Genomic DNA, 17,822 nt, shown 5'->3' on the forward strand with positions numbered 1-17,822 from the left:
CTGTAAGTAGCAAGGCTCCCTTTTTCTGCTCTGTAGATCAGGTAAATAACCCACCCAACAAAACCCTGTTTAAAAGGGACTAAAAAGCAGGCATTATGTGAAATCCTTTTTAAAAAGAAAAAATTTCCTACTGAGTCTTGATATTATGAAAAAATTCCTACCCACACGATTGCAGCTTTCCATAGCGATGGCATTAAAACCCAGTATTTTAGATCTGTATCAAACCTGTAAAAGGCTTTAATTATATTTTATCTCATTTATTTCATTTAAAAGATGCAGTTTCAGTTTTATATGTTATATTTGAATAAAGAAATCCATTTTAATTACTTCATCTAATAGAAAAGCTTGCTCCAATCAACACCTTTTCAGAGACTACACACACAAGTCAAGGTTTCCAGTAAACGGCCTAGAAACTAATTTAAAAACCAGGAGTGTTTCCTTTGAACAGCACTGCAAAAAGCATAATCCATTCATTTAGAAGTGCTTTCCGAGTATCTGAAAATTCTCTTGAAGATCAAAACTCAAGAAAACCCCTGATGAACATCTGTCTAACGTACTAGAAATAGCCTATATTCACCGATATCTGAGGTTGTAAACACTATAAAACTCGTAGTATAGCACACAATCCTATAAAACTAAATTAACAAACTGAAAGCAAGCCCTTTGTATGCCAAATATCACCTCCAAATTAAATTTATTTGAACAGAAGTAAAAAAAATAAGCAAAAGGGAAGAAAAAGACAATTTACTAATCTGCTTGGGGTTTTTTGTTGTTTTGTTTGGTTTTAAGAACAAAGATTGGTAAGCCTTCTGAACATCACTTAAAATTTTCAACTCTTTCATGACTTCTCTCCCCATGCTGAACCACCTCCTCAGTTGCAGGCACTGTCTACCTCCTCCAAAAGCATCAGCCTCACACAGCAAGACGAGCGCACCGCAGCCGCATTCTTTGTGGCCCTACAATATCACACCAGCTGCACGCACAAGAGACTCGTCTTCCCCCAGAGCCTCCAGCAGTGTGCAAGACACCGATCTGATGGCTCCACGTCCCCACACAGACCACGGCGACACAACTGGTACCGCTTGACAGTTTATCTTCACATTTACTAATCTGGCATGAAAGAGTACACAAAAGATTAATCAAATCTCATTTTCTTACAAAGTAAAGATGACTTACAATGATTTATTAAGGAATTGTTCTTTGCTAATTTTGCGAGTTCCCATCAATGTACAAATGAAAAGCATAGCTGGATCGACTGAGCAATGAAGGAAGGCTCTTTTGTCCTGGGAAGCAGACACGGTACTCCCTCACTAAATTAATCCAGCAGCATACTTATGACCACATTCCTCATTATTTCTTTAGCTGTACAGCTATGCACTAATATGACATACCTACACAATTTAAGAACTGAAATTCCACAGGAGCACATTAAGCCAGCCCAATGTTTTTATTCCCTGAGATGCTACTGGCAGTTGAGCACCAGGAAAAGAGCCCAGAAGCTGAGCGAATTGCCCTGGGCTGCTGAGTAACTCACTAGACTGGAACGCAAGAGTTCCTGGAGATCTTCCTCTCACTTAACTAAATTGCACTAACTACGCCCACGTACTCACATAATATTCAAATTTATCCTGCAAGGACTGAGAGAAAGGTGTCGTGGGCAAACTCTCTCAAGCCCCTAATGATATTTTATGTAAATAGATTTTCATTTAGGTAGGGTATGTAATTTTTATGCAGAAGCACCTTATAGTTGTTTTTTGGTGTTTGCTTTTTTTTTTTAGGATTAGGTGGGCTCAGACTCAAAATCAGTTAATGTCTATTAATCAATGTAACTTTATTGTACCTTCTTTTTCTTTACAGTGATGAATCTTCCCCTTCCTTCCCCAGTCTATCCAACCTAATATTGTTATACCTTCATTATTTCTTTTAGTGTTCAATCTTCTCCCACCATCCACAGCCTATTTAAACTATTTTGATGGTTTTATCTGTGTACTTCACCAAGTAATAACATGAAGTAGTAAACAATATTAACGTAATATAGCCACGTCCTGCCCTAAGATGACTGCTTTCCTTTAATAGCTCAAGTAATATTCATTATGGGGAATTCTTCTCATACAAAGAAGAACAGGACTGATTAACGTAATTAGCTTGGAAACATAAAATACTTGATATCTAAATGAGGAGTCAGAGACAGCTTTTAACTGAATCCATGTAAATAAGGTCTCACTTAGCAGAAATGAAATCTTAACACACGCTTTTGTCCACAATACAGCAAGATCCAAAGTAAATTCACCTGTTTAAATCAGACAGGAATCAAGACTCATTACACCTAGTACATGCCTTTGCCCCAGGCATAAAGACTACAGCCTCCCACCACCAGGCTGGGTAGCCTGCATCTCAACCCAACAGCGGCTCAAGGACCCTGGATGTTGCTGTCAAGCAGCTCTAGGGTTACAGCATTGAAGAGAAAGCTGTGAAGATGTTGTCTCCAGGTTTGGGAGCTGTAAAACACTGGGACCAAATCCTAACTCCAACATGGAGCAGGGTCCACACGAAGGTGTGCTACGTTTCCTACTAGAAGGCTCCTCAAAGACATTTCACTGGGAGGAAATACTAGACTCCAGGGTTTGACTGGAACTCAGGACCTCCACCCGTGGTCCCCACTGGTGGTGATCTGCAGCACCGGCCCAAAGTCTCCTTCCTACCTTTCAGTCTGGATTATTACCACCTTCTGGTGAGGATTATAAAGCCTAGAAGTTCAATGAAACAGGATTTCATTTTGGAGAACAAGGACTTGACTGAAAATGCTTTATTAGCTTATAACCAATGACTGGATTTTATATCTTTAAATCCACCACAATGGCTAACATGTGTTTTCATTACATTTTTAGGATAACTTAAGAGAAATAGCAATCTTAAATGCATAAATATCTCACACTTCAGAACATGAAACGTGCAGATCTATGGGTCTGACCATTAAGCTGTGCTGTAATTAGCCTCCTCAAGTAACAGCAGTAGTTTAAATAAATCGGAAGGTCTCAGACTTAACAAGCTTACAGTCACCTACCCACTGCTGCTGTTCAAATCAGTCTTCTTTAAAGAGCACTTTGATACATTTGTTCAATATAAACACAAGGGAAGGCTTTCTCTTATTACTCACTCATCAGATATATTCTTTTCCTACATTTGAATTTAAATCCAAATATGCTCCCTGCTGGGTCAAATCACAGCATTTTCCTTCTTCTAGTTTGGCTTACATAAAATTTCAGAAATGTAAAGGCTCCTTTGTCACTTGCAGCTTCAGTTAAGGATGGAAGATGTTTAGTGCAATAATCAGCAGCCTTGATAGGTTGATAACCCCAGAACTGTAAGTTTCTGTCAATTTAATTCTCCACAGTCCCAAGCTATATAAACCCTGACACTCATTTTTTAATTAGGAAAAAAAAAAAGTGGCAAAGAATGACCATAATACAGTAAAAATCTTTACCACAAAGCTTACTTGCCTTAAGAACCGTTATGTTCACAATTTCTTTGTAAGCTGTATTTTCATTTCTCATAACTTCTATTTCAAAACACAACACTTGCTTAAAAACCCTCTACTTGCTGTAGTCCTTCTTACCCCAGGGAGAATTAGCCACTGCACTGTGAAGAACTTTGGGGTCCTTCATCCCTAGGAGGAAGAAGTCAGGCAGAGCAGCCACGAGTCCCGCATGGATGAGCAAAGAGCTTCTAGAGAAACTCAAATGGAAGAGGGACGTTCACAGTATGCAGAAAAAGGGACTGGCCACTTGGGAGGAATATAGGAATGTTGGCAGGGTGTGCAGAGATGTGACGAGGAAGGCCAAGGCCCACTTGGAATTAAATCTGACAAGGCATGTCAAAGAGAACAAGAAGGGCTTCTTTAAACACGTCAGCAGTAAAAGGAAGACTGGAGATACAGTGGGCCCACTGCTGGATGAGGAAGGGGCCCTGGCGGCGCAGGATGCAGAGAAGGCGGAGTTACTGAATGCCGCCTTTGCCTCGGTCTTTACTGCTAAGGCTGGCCCTCAGGCACCTCATCCCCCAGAGGTGAGAGGAGAATATCTAGGGAAAGGAAGACTTACCATCAGTTGAGAAGGATTGGGTCAGAGATCACCTATGCAAACGGGATCCTCACAAATCCATGGGCCCCGATGGGATGCACCCTCAAGTGCTGAGGGAGCTGGCAGATGTTCTTGCTGAGCCACTCTCCACCATCTTTGAAAGGTCATGGAGGACAGGAGAGGTGCCCAAGGACTGGAGGACAGCAAATGTCACTCCAATCTTCAAAAAGTGCAAGAAGGAGGACCTGGGAACCTACAGGCCAGTCAGCCTCACCTCCATTCCTGGAAAGGTGATGGAGCAGTTCATCCTGGATGTCATCCCCAGGCATGCAGAGGACAAGAAGGTTATCAGAAGTAGTCAACATGGATTCACCAAGGGGAGATCGCGCTGACCAAGCTGACACCCTTCTATGATGGTGTGACTGGCTGGGTTCATGAAGGGAGAGCAGTGGATGTTGTCTATCTCGACTTCAGTAAGGCATTCAACACTGTCTCCCATAGCATCCTCACGGGCAAGCTAAGGAAGTGTGGGTTGGATGAGAGGACAGTGAGGTGGACAGAGAACTGGCTCAACAACAGAACTCAGAGGGTTGTGATCAACAGGGCAGAGTCTGGTTGGAGGCCCATAACTAGCGGTGTTCCCCAGGGATCTGTGCTGGCTCCAGTCCTGTTCAACATATTCATCAGTGACCTGGACAAAGGGACAGAGTGTAACCTCAGCAACTTCGCTGATGATACCAAGCTGGGAGGAGCGGCTGACACACCAGAAGGCTGTTCTGCCATCCAACAAGACCTGGACAGGCTGGAGAGCTGGGCCCAGGGGAACCTCATGAAATTCAACAAGAGCAACTGCAAGGTCCTGCCCCTGGGGAGGAACAACCCCTGCACCGGTACAGGTTGGGGGCTGATGTACCGGAAAGCAGCTTCACTAAGGCGGCCCTGGGAGTGCTGGTGGGCAGCAAGGGGACCCTGAGCCAGCAACGTGCCCTTGTGGCCAAGAAGGCCAAGGGTATCCTGGGCTGCATTAACAGGAGCGTGGCCAGCAGGACGAGGGAGGTTATTCTCCCGCTCTGCTCTGCCCTAGTGAGGCCACATCTGCAGTGCTGAGTCCAGTTTTGAGGCCCCCAGTTTAAGGAAGACATGGAACTTCTTGAGCAAGTCCAGTGGAGGAGCTACCAGAATGATCAGGGGACTGGAGCATCTCCCACATGAGGAAAGGCTGAGAGACCTGGGTTTGTTCAGCCTGGAGAAGAGAAGACTGAGGGGGGATCTCATCAATACCTAAAAAATTCTAAAGGGTGGGTGTCAGGACAATGGGACTAGATTCTTTTCAGTGGTGCCCAATGACAGGCCAAGGGGCAACGGGCACAAGGTGAAACACGGGAAGTTCCCCCTGAACATGAGGACAAACCCCTTTGCTGTGCGGGTGCCAGAGCAGGGGCACAGGCTGCCCAGAGAGGCTGTGGAGTCCCTTCCCTGGAGACATTCACACCCCACCTCGACGCGGCCCTGTGCCCCCTGCACTGGGTGTGCCTACTCAAGCAGGGGGTTGGACAAGGTGATCTCCAGAGGTCCCTTTCAAAATAATTCACAGAACAATAGGGTTTGGATGATCTCTTAAAAAAAAAAAAGTGAGTCATCTGTATTGTTTTGAAACATCTATGATCAAGGAACATGTGACTGAAACATCCACAAAAGCATAAAAATCAAAAGCAAAAGTGTCATGAAATAAATTTATGGAGTGATCATGCGCAGGTAAGATATGAGAAGGAAGGGAAGAATTCAGCTGAAAGATATCTGAACAAGGAAAGCTTTAGTATAAATGGAGTTGTTTTGCTGTACAATATAGAACTCAGGCTGTTGAGTAACAAATCACAACGATACTTCAGTACTCAAATATATTATCAAACAGTAAATCTTCCCAAGCATGAACAGTTTTAGGCTGTGTCATTTACCAGAAGTGAGCTGTAGGAGCCTATAGTAGCTGTACTAGACAAAAAATTAGTATCTTCACACTAGAAACCAATTATACAACAACACACACATGGACTAGGTGTTCTCTTAGGTCTGCCTCCCCTTCAGCTTCTGAATCAGGGCACGTAAAACTGTCAAAGCAACACACACTATTATGGATAGTTACAACAGTGCTTTGCAACAAAACACCTTATATATAGACATACTGTTTCCAGGTAGCTTTTATTGCCTCATGTCATAACACATACATACTGATCTTTGTTCTAAAGTTAGCTGGCAAGTGGTTCACAATCATCTTATAGAAGGGGAGACGAATAAGACTGCGTCATTCAGAGGACATACAACATTGTTACTTCTAATATCTATTTTCATGTCTGCGTTATGTCACAGGATGGGCTACAAAGTAAACTGTTTTCTGAAGTCAACTGAAAAAGTCATTAACCATTACAAGTAAAAATAAAACAATATTTCAATGTCTTGCCTTTCTTTAGACCTACGATTAAGCTATTCTGCTCTCTAAAGCACAAACCTAAAGCACAACTTAGTGTTGAATTCAGATCCTTTAGTCCAAACGAGTTAATTTTCAGAAGAATTTTGATCAGGAATTTTTGTTTTAATCTTCCAACCTTTGAATGGAATTTACAGGCAATTAGTGACATTTTCAAAACCAATAATACATGGAAAAGATTTCCAAAAATATTTAGGAGAAAGCAAGAATGTGGTTTTTTTTTAAACTAAGTGATACATTTTCCCCAAGAGAAAATTCTATGAATCACTTCCTTCTTTCCATTACACATTTTGTTTATATAGCTTACAAATTTTGATTGTGTGTGTCCATCAAAATATTTGGAGCTCTGCTACTGTAATCACCCACTCTGAATCTTCACTGAATAACCTCTGCACAGTATGGGGGTGGTGACTACAGTACATTAAAAGCAGCTTTCACAAGTTTTGTTAAAGTCCATAAGCAAGCCAAAGCAATTAACATATGGGATAAGCCAATGTGATATTCCAAAATATAATTATCAGAAAATACGCTGCAAGAAAGAATTTAATGCTGGCAAAAGACTGGATCACATGTGATTTTGTGACTAGGTTTTAATTATAATTATTTGTGGATTCTGTGGATGTTGTTGCCAATATATACAGCACAGTGCCATGAACATGTAGCTCCTGTCCTGAAAGTCTCAAGTAATGCGCACTCTCAAAGAGAAGATGAAAATCAAAAGATGTATCAAATTCAATTAAATCTCAAAGTGGTGACTTTTTAGCAAAGTCCTTTCCTGCGTGGGAGAAGACAACTTCACTGTAAAGTTTTTATTGCCAATATAAAAAAATATTGAGAAATTAACAGAAAAAAAGATACCTGTATTTTCACTGCCAAATGCTAAAATATACGCTTTCTTGTGTCCTTAGTAAAAGACATGTTCTGTATGCAGACTTTGAAGCTTTCCTAGCTTCAAAATCAGAAAACCTTTGAGAAAATCTATAATCTGCATAATTGAGCACAGCAGCATTTCTAGTGATTTCTGATGTCACTTTAATTGAACATAAACAAACACTGAGGTTAAAAACGTCTTCTCAGAACCACATTCCAAGTGTTTTTAAAACAAGTTTAAAAAAAGAAAAATTTGCCTAAGCTACCTTCAAATTCTCAGAAGCTAAAAGAGAAAGGAAAGGGAATTAATCTCTTTGTCTTGCTTCTGATTTACATTTTTTATATAAACGTCTAACACACCTAGGACTTCTTCCTTAAGCTTATATAGCTATATACTGCTTTTAAGTACTGCTTGAAGGTTAGTTACTGTAAAGATCTCTTACAGTATATATTAATAGCGATCCAGGACTTACATGTTGGCAGCTTCATCTGTATTAAAATTCATGTGCTATGCAAAGTGTCCAACCTAAATTAACTAAGATGGTAGTGTTCCAGCACAACGTATTTGTTCACTGCTGAAGCTCAATGCTTTATGTACCTATGCTTGCTTCTTTTATGAAACAATCTTCTGCAGTCTAAACTTCCATTTTGGTGGCTCTTTCACTTGGGTCAAGAGTAGCAGCAGCTTTGCACTTCTAAAAGCTGTTGCAATAGCACTCTTCATAGTCGGTGCCAGTGAAGCACTCTGGCCATTCCCTATATCCAGTTACTTTAATCTTCTACAAATGTTAGATATAGTAGGAAGTACATCTGGTAATAACGATTATGTTAAATCCTTCCATTTTAGGGCTTAAGCAGTAACTCAAAACCAATGCGTATCGCTTTATGTACGTTATATAAATTAAATCATGTATTACCGTATTCCATCATTTGTTCAGTTCTGCTACCTAATAGCTCTTTCATAAAAGGAAGTAGTCCATGAATTCCTAGTACACAGTGTGTGATCTTTTATTCAAATCAAGTAGCAGCAGCTGTTAACAAAACCACACTATTTGTCCTTAGTTGGCAGAATTATCCTATAGCTTGCTTTTGTGTTTGCAATCAAATCTGCGGGACTGCATTCACCTCATTTCTTTCTGTACCTGCAGAGGATTGTTGAAGTGACAGCCTGGACTAACTCAGCTGAAAAAGTGGATTTAAAATTCAAATTTTAATTCCAGTCCTAAGAATAAGCTAAAGAAATGGGCACAACTGCAACACAGTTTTAGGAAAAAGAGTTCTGTACCATTCTGAAATATACCAAATGATAACAGAACATTCATTCCTTCCATGGGAAGAACCTGCGTGAAGGGAGAGCAGTAGAAGAACCATCTGCGAGATCATCATGATAAACACAAAAGGGAAGACTTTAAAAAAAATCAAAACCCCTTTCAAATGATTCTTAAAAATCAAAAATTTCATTAAGATGAACAAAACTGAATTAAAGGGAAGAACGTCTTAAATACTTTTGCAAAGGAACTCAAGTATACTGGTAAATTCTAGACATGTAGATATTAAAAAATGATTGCAACTAAGAGAGCACAGAACACAGGCAAAGCTGCTTATTTGCCAACGGAAGCCAAAATTTACTGGACAACCAAACATGGCTGGAAGAGATATACCTAAAATCCTACTTCTCTCCTTTTGTGGCTCTGAAGACCAGCCCAGGAGGCAGGTTCTTCAATAGTTGTCTGAGTTACAGGTGCTTGGCAGCTTGTCTTCAAACAGGTCTAAAATAGGTGAGTGCAAGCTTTGCTTAAAATTAGTTGATTCTGGGTTGAAATAGCCTCTTTCACTTCATGACATTCTAAAGCAAGCCTGTCTTGGACAGTGACCTAGCCAAGACCAGAAGTAAGGCACTTCCTCCTTCTCCTGGTGAAGTTCTACCAACCAAGAACACAAGTGGCATGTGAACACTGTAAAATCCAGTATGATTGTGAGCATCTGGGAGAGAAAGTCAGGTTCCTCTCGCTTCTGCTAGGACCGGCTTAGACAATTTTCATGGAACAGGTTTTGAATAAATGAACACTGTTGCCATCAGGCTGGCAAAAAAGTCCTGGTTCAATAGCACATGTGAGGAAAAGAGAACAACAAAAGCACTGAAGAGTTCTTCATAGCAACGTAAACGCATTCTAAAGTAGTATTTCGGATGACATGCTATTGCAAAATAAGACATCAATTCAGGAAAGCAATCACTGCAAATTGCCATACACATCTCGTGCTTTTAGAAATAAGTTCACATGCACCAAGGCAAACAAAAGGATCACAACAGAACTGCCGCCACAACTGGACACAAATGCAGAGATCAAAGTTCATTGTCCACCATGGAAGCAGAGCTCTAGAAGAGTCAGAATGGATAACAACTAAGTAAAATTTACAGCAAGTTCAATTCACTCTTCCACTGTGAGTAATTTTTAAATAAAACTGCCTATTTACCTTGGCCTCTGAAAGTTCTGTCTGAAATTTAGCCCCATCACTCCATCGCTGCATAATAAGGAGAGATTAATTTCAACTTATCAGGAGTTCCATAACTGATAAATAGTGAAATTTGTAAAACCTCTTCATTAATGTTTATTATGTATTTATCACTGCTGTGTTTTCAAACCGGGCTTTGTCTTACAGAAATGCAATAAAAACATTCTTTTAGAAGTAGTTCCCTGTGAATATATGCAAGAAAAAATGGTATCGTCGAACGCTAGGAAGATTGACCTAAAAAAAAAAAGCATCCGGATCTCAATTACTAACATAAGAAATCTTCAATTTCCCTCCTAAGTAAAAAGAATATCCTCAGTCTACGTTAGGGCAAAAAGGAAAGGATGTTAAATACACCTGAAATTTGTGGGGGGTTTTAACAGCAGTTCCTCTGTACGTTGATTAGCAACACATATTTCAGAGCAAAATCAGTCCAGGGAAGCGTGTCACATACTAGAGGGCAGAATCCATTGCACACAGCACAAGACTACAGTGGAGTTTCATAGGAAATCTTTATAATGCCACATGAAAAATTCCACACAGTCAAAATGAGGCATATTCACATATTTAGTAAAAAAGGGAATTAATAGAACCACAACTCTTCTCTAATATCCAAGATCTCAATTTCACCTTTTTTTTGTTTTTTAAATAAAGATTTGTCTTTGGCGGCTGAAAGAGACTGAACTTAGCACACTTTCTTCCCAAGGGAGGGAGGAGTTAAGCCACCCTCCTGACAAGCAGGTCAGACCCTGTCTCACAAAGCTGAGAAAAAACAGGAGAGGGAAATGGCGGCAAGTCCCTAATGAATGACCACAATATACAAAATGCAGTAAGATTTACATTCATAATTGAACTGTTAAGAATCAACATTGCTCTTTTAGCACATCATCGTACCACTTAACGCGTTTGGCAATACTTATTGTGCCTAAACAATTAAGGCTAGTGGCTGTGTGTCACTATGACCAGCAACTTTACAACTCTCCTAGTAACCTTAGCGCTCTTTCCTTAAGCTTTGATGTCCAGATTTTTCTACCAAAATTTTGAAATTAAAGTTACATTAAAACTCCTATTTAATACTTCTTTGATTATCACCAAATTCCAGCCACCCGGCTTCTTTCTTTGATTTTTATTACCCAAAACTTTTGGCATCACAGTGTAACTTCTTTTGCTGACAAGAACACTCAGACACCAGTCCTTACATCTCTTTTCTGGAGAGATTTCACCTGTATACCTACTCAAATCAGCAGGGTTAGCTGCATAAGTGACTGCTCTTGGACATGTGCTTCAACAGGCACCTCGTAGAAAGTAGTAAGGAACATATGAAGAACATCTTAGAGATAGGGACTATTTTCCAGCAAGGCTACACGTAAATTATGAAGAAACAGAATGAGAGAGAATAATCAGTTGCTTATCATATTGTTACCTATTAAAAAGCTACAGGCAAAATAAGAATACTGGGGGCGGGGGGGAGCAGGGGGGAAATCAATAGCTTAATTTAGAGACATTTAACAGAGCATCTCACAATTCTTTGCTCTCCATTTCTTTGCTCCCCAGCTCATTTTTGCAGCATGCTGCAGAAATGCATTACAGAGCTAATAAAAATGCAACACATTTTTTTAAAGAGTAAAGTTTGATGGAGAAGAGCAGGTAGGCCTCTATCTTAGCAAAAGAAAGAATAATGAACTCTGCTATTTGAAGAGCGCCTCTGGCAATGCAGTAATCTCCATCATTAGCAAACTATTCTAAAAGCATGTTCACTGCTTTAATAGACTCATGGGATCAAGAATAAGAGTCAGACTCTCAGCTGCTGTAAATTGGTACAATTCCATCACAATCAGCGCAGAACTGCTGTAAGAGTAGTACAAGAATCTAAGCGAAATTTTTAAGAGCGCTTCATGAATGGCAGGGGGACACCACACCTGTATTTTCTACCATTAGTACTTTTATTGCACATTTTTTCCTTCACTAGGAAAAAACCCCCAACCAACCAACCAACCGAAAAAACAAACCCACCAAAAACCAAACAACCAAAAGCAGCCTTGCAGAATAAACCTCCAACCTGCCCAAGCTCACTACGCCGCTGCTCCCTGGATATTTATCAGCATAACAGCATCTGCTACACTGCATGTTCATCCCCAGTTTCCATTTATTGAACTGTATTAAAAGAAAAACATGTTTAAGCCGAATCACACTAGTCAGACCACAAAACCTGATATTGGTTATTGCTAGAAGATAATAGCTATTAATATAATTTAACAGAGACCTTGATCATAACAAGACCTGAAAAGAATTCATATTGTGCAGGTTGGAGACAAAGTCCGTAAAATAATTGGTGCATTTTTTAATTTATGTCATTGCAGCTTATCATTTTCACAGCTCGTTATTGAAAGTTAACAGGACAATTCTGCTGATGGCATTCATCAGCCAACGATGGAAAGAAACAAGGTCTTCAAAAAGTTGCAGTAAATAAATTGTAGTTTCTTCTGTTATTTCTATGTTGTACCTATTAAGACCTGAACAATTATAATGCTTTCCACAATATATTAGTCAGCGTATGTTAGTCATACTCTGTGTTTCCCAATGTAGAGTAGTAAAATTTGGCCTTGAGCTGTACCTGCCCTGAATTCCAAAAAGCAATGTTCTTTTCTTCTTACTTAGAAAAGCACAACTATGGTCTCAAAAAGTTTTATTACAAAAGAAAACTGAATGCCTCCCTCACAGCTGGGTGATGTACAGAGATAGATAAATGAAGGCATCAAATGAGAACATCCATGCACCCAAGTACAGCTAAGAAAAGACTAGATAATATAAATGCTAACTGCTAACTAAAAAGGAAATGTGCAGATTTTTATTTTTTAAATATCTTTTGCTCAGTCACTCTCTGATGAAGGACTGAAATCGCTAGTTCCAACAGATACCAAACAAATGATCCTGGGTGACGTCTCACGCTTGAGAGGGAACGTCGTTCAGTGAGTTAGAGATTTCAGTACGAAGGAGCGCAGAACCTGGCAGCATTTTGAACGGGGGCATATTGGTGTGGAGACCTAAGCAAAGGAAGGTGCCTTCTGGCTGTTCAGGTTTGCTCAAATTCTAGTTTTCTGCGCCATCTCAGGAAGACTGAGGCCACTTTGCTTATCCGTCTCTCTGACTTGTGGCCTGGTCCTGAAAGGCCTGAAAGAGGACGGGCTCTTTAAACATGAAATCGGTGTTGGCCTTTAGAGTTGCAAAATGCTGCTTTCAGCTTTTACCCTACTTTAGGAGCACATACAAAGTTTAGGCTGTTTTGCAAACCCCATCAGCCAATGCTCTTGCGATCATTCAACCTTAACATTATACAGGGTAGGGAGGAAGGGGAAGGAATGAAGTTATTTTGTCCTCATAGCCAGCTGGAGAGTTTTGCAAAAAATAAATACCAGGGAACACTGACAAAAATATATGCTTAAATATGTGCTCCAATGAACTTCAGTTAAAGCTTAAAATCTTATTTATTTACAAAACATTGACTGTCGTTTGGATTTGTTGCTTTAAGACCAACAATAATTTTTTAAGTATAAAAATCATTCATATAATTGCCACTTCTAAATAGACGATGTAACATAGATGATATTATTTAAACTGTAGGTTTAAGAAAAAATTAAATATATTTAAAATGTTCCTAGGAGTAGTAGAGGATTTGCTACCGCCCCAAGAATAACATTAATTCTAGTAGCTTCTTTAACCATCCCAAAGCAGTAACAAATCACAAAAGAATTCACAGAGGGAGAAGGGGGAAATCCCAGGTCCCAAGGCATTACTGGAATGCCTGGCTGCAAGACACTCAGAAATTCCTTTAGGTTTCCTCCCTGAAGCTATTCCCTTATCAATGACTGCTACTAGAAAAACTGCAAACAGAAACTTTACCTGGCAGATACTTCTGTGAAAGAACAGTCCACAGTGAAAAAGATTAAGAGCATTTACTTTAAAATTTTGCCAGGCTCCAAGATAAGACAGAAAGGAGCTGCTTTCTTTTGTGAGGTGCAGGCTGTTTGGAGTTTTTTTTTTTTCCCCTGGGGTAGGGGTTTTATTTTTGTTCTCTATTTGTTTGGTTTGTGTGGGTTTTCTGGGGGGTTGGGTGGTTTTTTTTTGTTTTGGTGTGGGGTTTTTTTTGTGAATTACGTAATTCTGGTGCTTGTGTGCATATGTGTGTGTATTCTGAGCATTAAATGAGAACTTTTTATTAAATCCGGAGGAAAAAAAAAAGTGAGGTAGCTTGGCACAACACTGACCAAGAAGACACAGCATATCCAAGAAGCAGGGGCAGGAGGAACAAAAACCTTATTTTTTTTATTAATACCAAACACATTCCATTTTTTTCCTGAAAGTTTCTTATGACTATCTGTGAAAAGAGCTGAAGCATTTCTCCCATTCCTAAAATACTTGATTGAAAAAGTCGAACATTATAGACTAAAGCTTATCTGAACCTACGGTGGTCCCCCAAGATGGTCACCTAGACTTACATCAACTTACAGGTATAGAACAAACCGTCACATACAACCACATACAATTCCAACAATGTTTCCTAGAAAAGAATATTTGATCTTATCAAAACACTGATAGACTCTATATACAAACATTGGTGCTAGATTTCCTGGAGGAAAAAACGTTCCTTTTAAAAATGAATGGTATTTTTCACATCAGCCTTAATGCCCAGCCTTCCCACACCACAGTCAGGAATCCTGCGAAATCAGGAGTCCAGCAGGATTTTTACTGGAGAATGTACAGAATAAGGACCACGTCTGAAGATTTTTGTGTGAGGTTGTTGTTGCCTTTTTTTAAAATATATTTTTAGGATTATAGGTAACCACATGCACCTGTAGAAATATACTGGTCTGTCCTCTCAAGACTCTTGTGTTCATGACCAAGATATGCTCCCTGACATGGGCTGCTCCCAGAAAAACTTTATATAAATGAAGAGCAAAGTTTTAACAGGCACTACTCCAAGACTTTAAGATGACCAACAGTACTTGATAAAAAAACTGGTCTATATCCATGAATACCATTAGCATTGTTAATCTTAAGACTGTATGAAATGGTATTAAGATGAACCAATGCTACTTAACCTTTCTTGCATTGCTTTCCAAATGGAGTTTAACGTAAGAGGGTTGGAAATATTGCACTGGGAAGCATGAACAGCTGTCAGCTGGGTCCAGGTGGCACACAGGCAGCATAAACTCAGCTACGAGAAGGCACATCAGTGTCTGAATCACAGCTCCCTCAGAGCTGACATGTGCCCCTAGAGTCATTTGAGACCTCTGGACTCTGAAATGGCCTTTTCCCCTCAGATAACAGTGAACTGAAAGCATCTCTCTCCAAATACATCCTCAATCTTCCAGAACGAAGCAAACACACTGTCGGGCTGTACAACAATCTAGTGACCACAGTCACATTTGCAATGTTCTCTTACCAACATGCCCAGAAAACACTGGCTCCCTTGGCCAACATCTCGGTTACCTTCTTCACAAGTTGAGTTTCCATCACTTGACTTGTACCCAGCATGGCAGTTACGTTCAGTAGCCAGGGGTAGGGGCTGCAGGGGTGACTGGCGTGAGAGGGGGCCACGACCTGCCCTGTGCCACTCACAGCTGCCCCAAGCAGCTCTGAATCCGCTGTAACAAAGCCATCATGTGCCAAAACTTCAGTCAGTTGGAGGTCATCTGGACAGGGTGCTGGGCCATCTTGTTTAGACTGTGCTGTTCCCAGAAAGGTTGGACTAGATGAACCCTGAGGTCCCTTCCAACCTGGGATTCTGTGAACCTGCAATCCCCATCCTAAAAACATTTTTAAAAGCATGGCAGCTGCTAGAGGCGTGAGAAATGGAAGAGACATGGGGAGAAGCAGAAGAGACACATGGAAGGAGATGTCGGGGAGATGGCCAGAGACGCACTCTCAGAAGGAGGCACGTCATGCCAGGGGAAGGATGTCTCTGAGGGGACTGCAGCCTGTGGGTGACCCACACTGGGGTAGCAGAAAATTAGTAAGATACAAGGAGCAGCAGACAAAAACAAGTAAGAAACCAAGAGTGGCAGAAAGAAGCCATTGCATACAGGACCCCGACCACAGGCACTGCCTGTCACCTCGCCAAAGGATCCGGGGCGAGCCAAGGGTAACCCATGGCAAAAAACAAGGGAAGTTTGTCCTGGGAGCAGAAGGAAGAAAGGTGTTTCCCCTAGGTGCTCATTAAAGTTTTATGTTTTGGGGTCCCCTCCAATATCCAAACCATCAATCAGAATGTTGTGTTGTTTTGCAATAAATTAAATTATGTTAAAAAATCCTCAAGTTAAGACTATTTTGCCAGCAACACCGTATGGCTTAAATAAATCATGATGACCCCCACTTCCTTACAGCCTTGCAACAACAGTAATTGGTAAGGTCAAGTTTTCCACATTTTAGCCAATAATGAGATTTTAACTCTTTCTGGTTTGTGCATGTCTCTCATATACAATTTAGAAGCTACTCTACTGAAAACATACCCGTCACAATTCAGTCAGTCCCACCAAAAATACTGCTTATAGGTGTACTTTGGTACAATCTGGTCTTAAACATCTCAAGAGACAGAACCCTTCGGCTCCCCACAGCGTTATTTTGCAGCTTAGCTTGTTTGCTGGAAACCATCTTCTCATATCCAGCATCTCTCTAAAACTTCCCTTTATTCATTTCAAACAAGTCTTGTTATTATAATGCTTTAGTACTTCTCACTGAACTGACTTTCTTGATCCCTAAATTCATTAGGTATTAACTCAGCTTTTTTGGTTTATGGTCAAAATAGCTATTTTAATAAACTGCCCACACCAATTTCCTTTTAATATCCAAAGTCAACTAGATCTTCTACATTCATTTGCAGAATTGTAAAATAAAAAACCAGTACTACAGCAAACAAATTAAATTGTGTTCTTAAGGCAACAGCTATTAAAAAGTTAAGACAGTGCTAGGCAAAGATGGTCCTAAGTACTGTAAACAATAACCACCTACAACAACTAGAATTTGACCAAAGCTGCCCAACAGATATTTCAACTGTGGGTCTCAAATGAAGGTTAGCCTTAAGGTGAGATATTTCACCTGAAGGGAAGTGTCATATCTATTTCCAGTAGGAAGACAATAGAAGTGTAAGTGTCTTCAGGATCCCTAAGCTTACTAATTCCCAGTTTGACACACAAATAAGGACACTGGAACACCAGAAGAATCACAGATCTAGACCAAAACTACTCTTTGAAAGTTTCCAGTCTTTACTTCCTGCCATCATCTTCTTGGTGGCAAGTTACACAGGCAGCTTGCGTGCTTCATCCCACCTGCCCTATCAGCAACCAGCTGAACTTTGAATGCACCTTCACAAAGCCAAGGAAAGCTGCAGGCAGGACACAGCCAAGGAGAAAAGGAAGTTTATAAACGACCGATAGTAATCGGGGCCTATTGTACTTGAGCAGACAAGCTCTAATTTTCCGTCAGGTTCCCCACATCCACCCTCCTGATACAAAAGACATTTTTCAGCTACTTAAGTGTATTAAGATGTCAGTGTAAACAAGATTACAAATCATTGCGGATCTCAGCTTAGAGTATGATAAATTTAATACTGTCCCCAGAGCTTCAGTTTTCAATGCGCATCAGCCTGTTTGGTTAATTCACAATGTAAATGCCTGGTATACGGGTCATGGGGAATTAGGGGTCTTATGGACAATAACCATTACGGCAACTGTTTGAGGCTTCTGGTACTGCTTAGTTTCAATTTCTTGTAGGAATAGGTGTTTCTTTCAGAAACAGTAGATTGCACAGGCTCAGTATTGCAGTATACATGAACCCAGACTGTAGTTAAAATCTACAGTGCATTAAAATCTATAGTGCAATAT

At 40.3% G+C, this 17,822-nt stretch overlaps 1 protein-coding gene across 10 annotated transcripts in view; it reads right to left on the reverse strand.

Moving 5' to 3' along the window:
- Positions 1-17,822, reverse strand: part of USP6NL (USP6 N-terminal like) — a 129,558-nt gene that overhangs the window by 50,450 nt on the left and 61,286 nt on the right. The gene's annotated exons all lie outside the window — the stretch shown is intronic.

The sequence above is a fragment of the Phalacrocorax carbo genome, chromosome 1, assembly GCF_963921805.1.
Source record: "Phalacrocorax carbo chromosome 1, bPhaCar2.1, whole genome shotgun sequence".
Classification (NCBI taxonomy): Eukaryota; Metazoa; Chordata; class Aves; order Suliformes; family Phalacrocoracidae; genus Phalacrocorax; species Phalacrocorax carbo.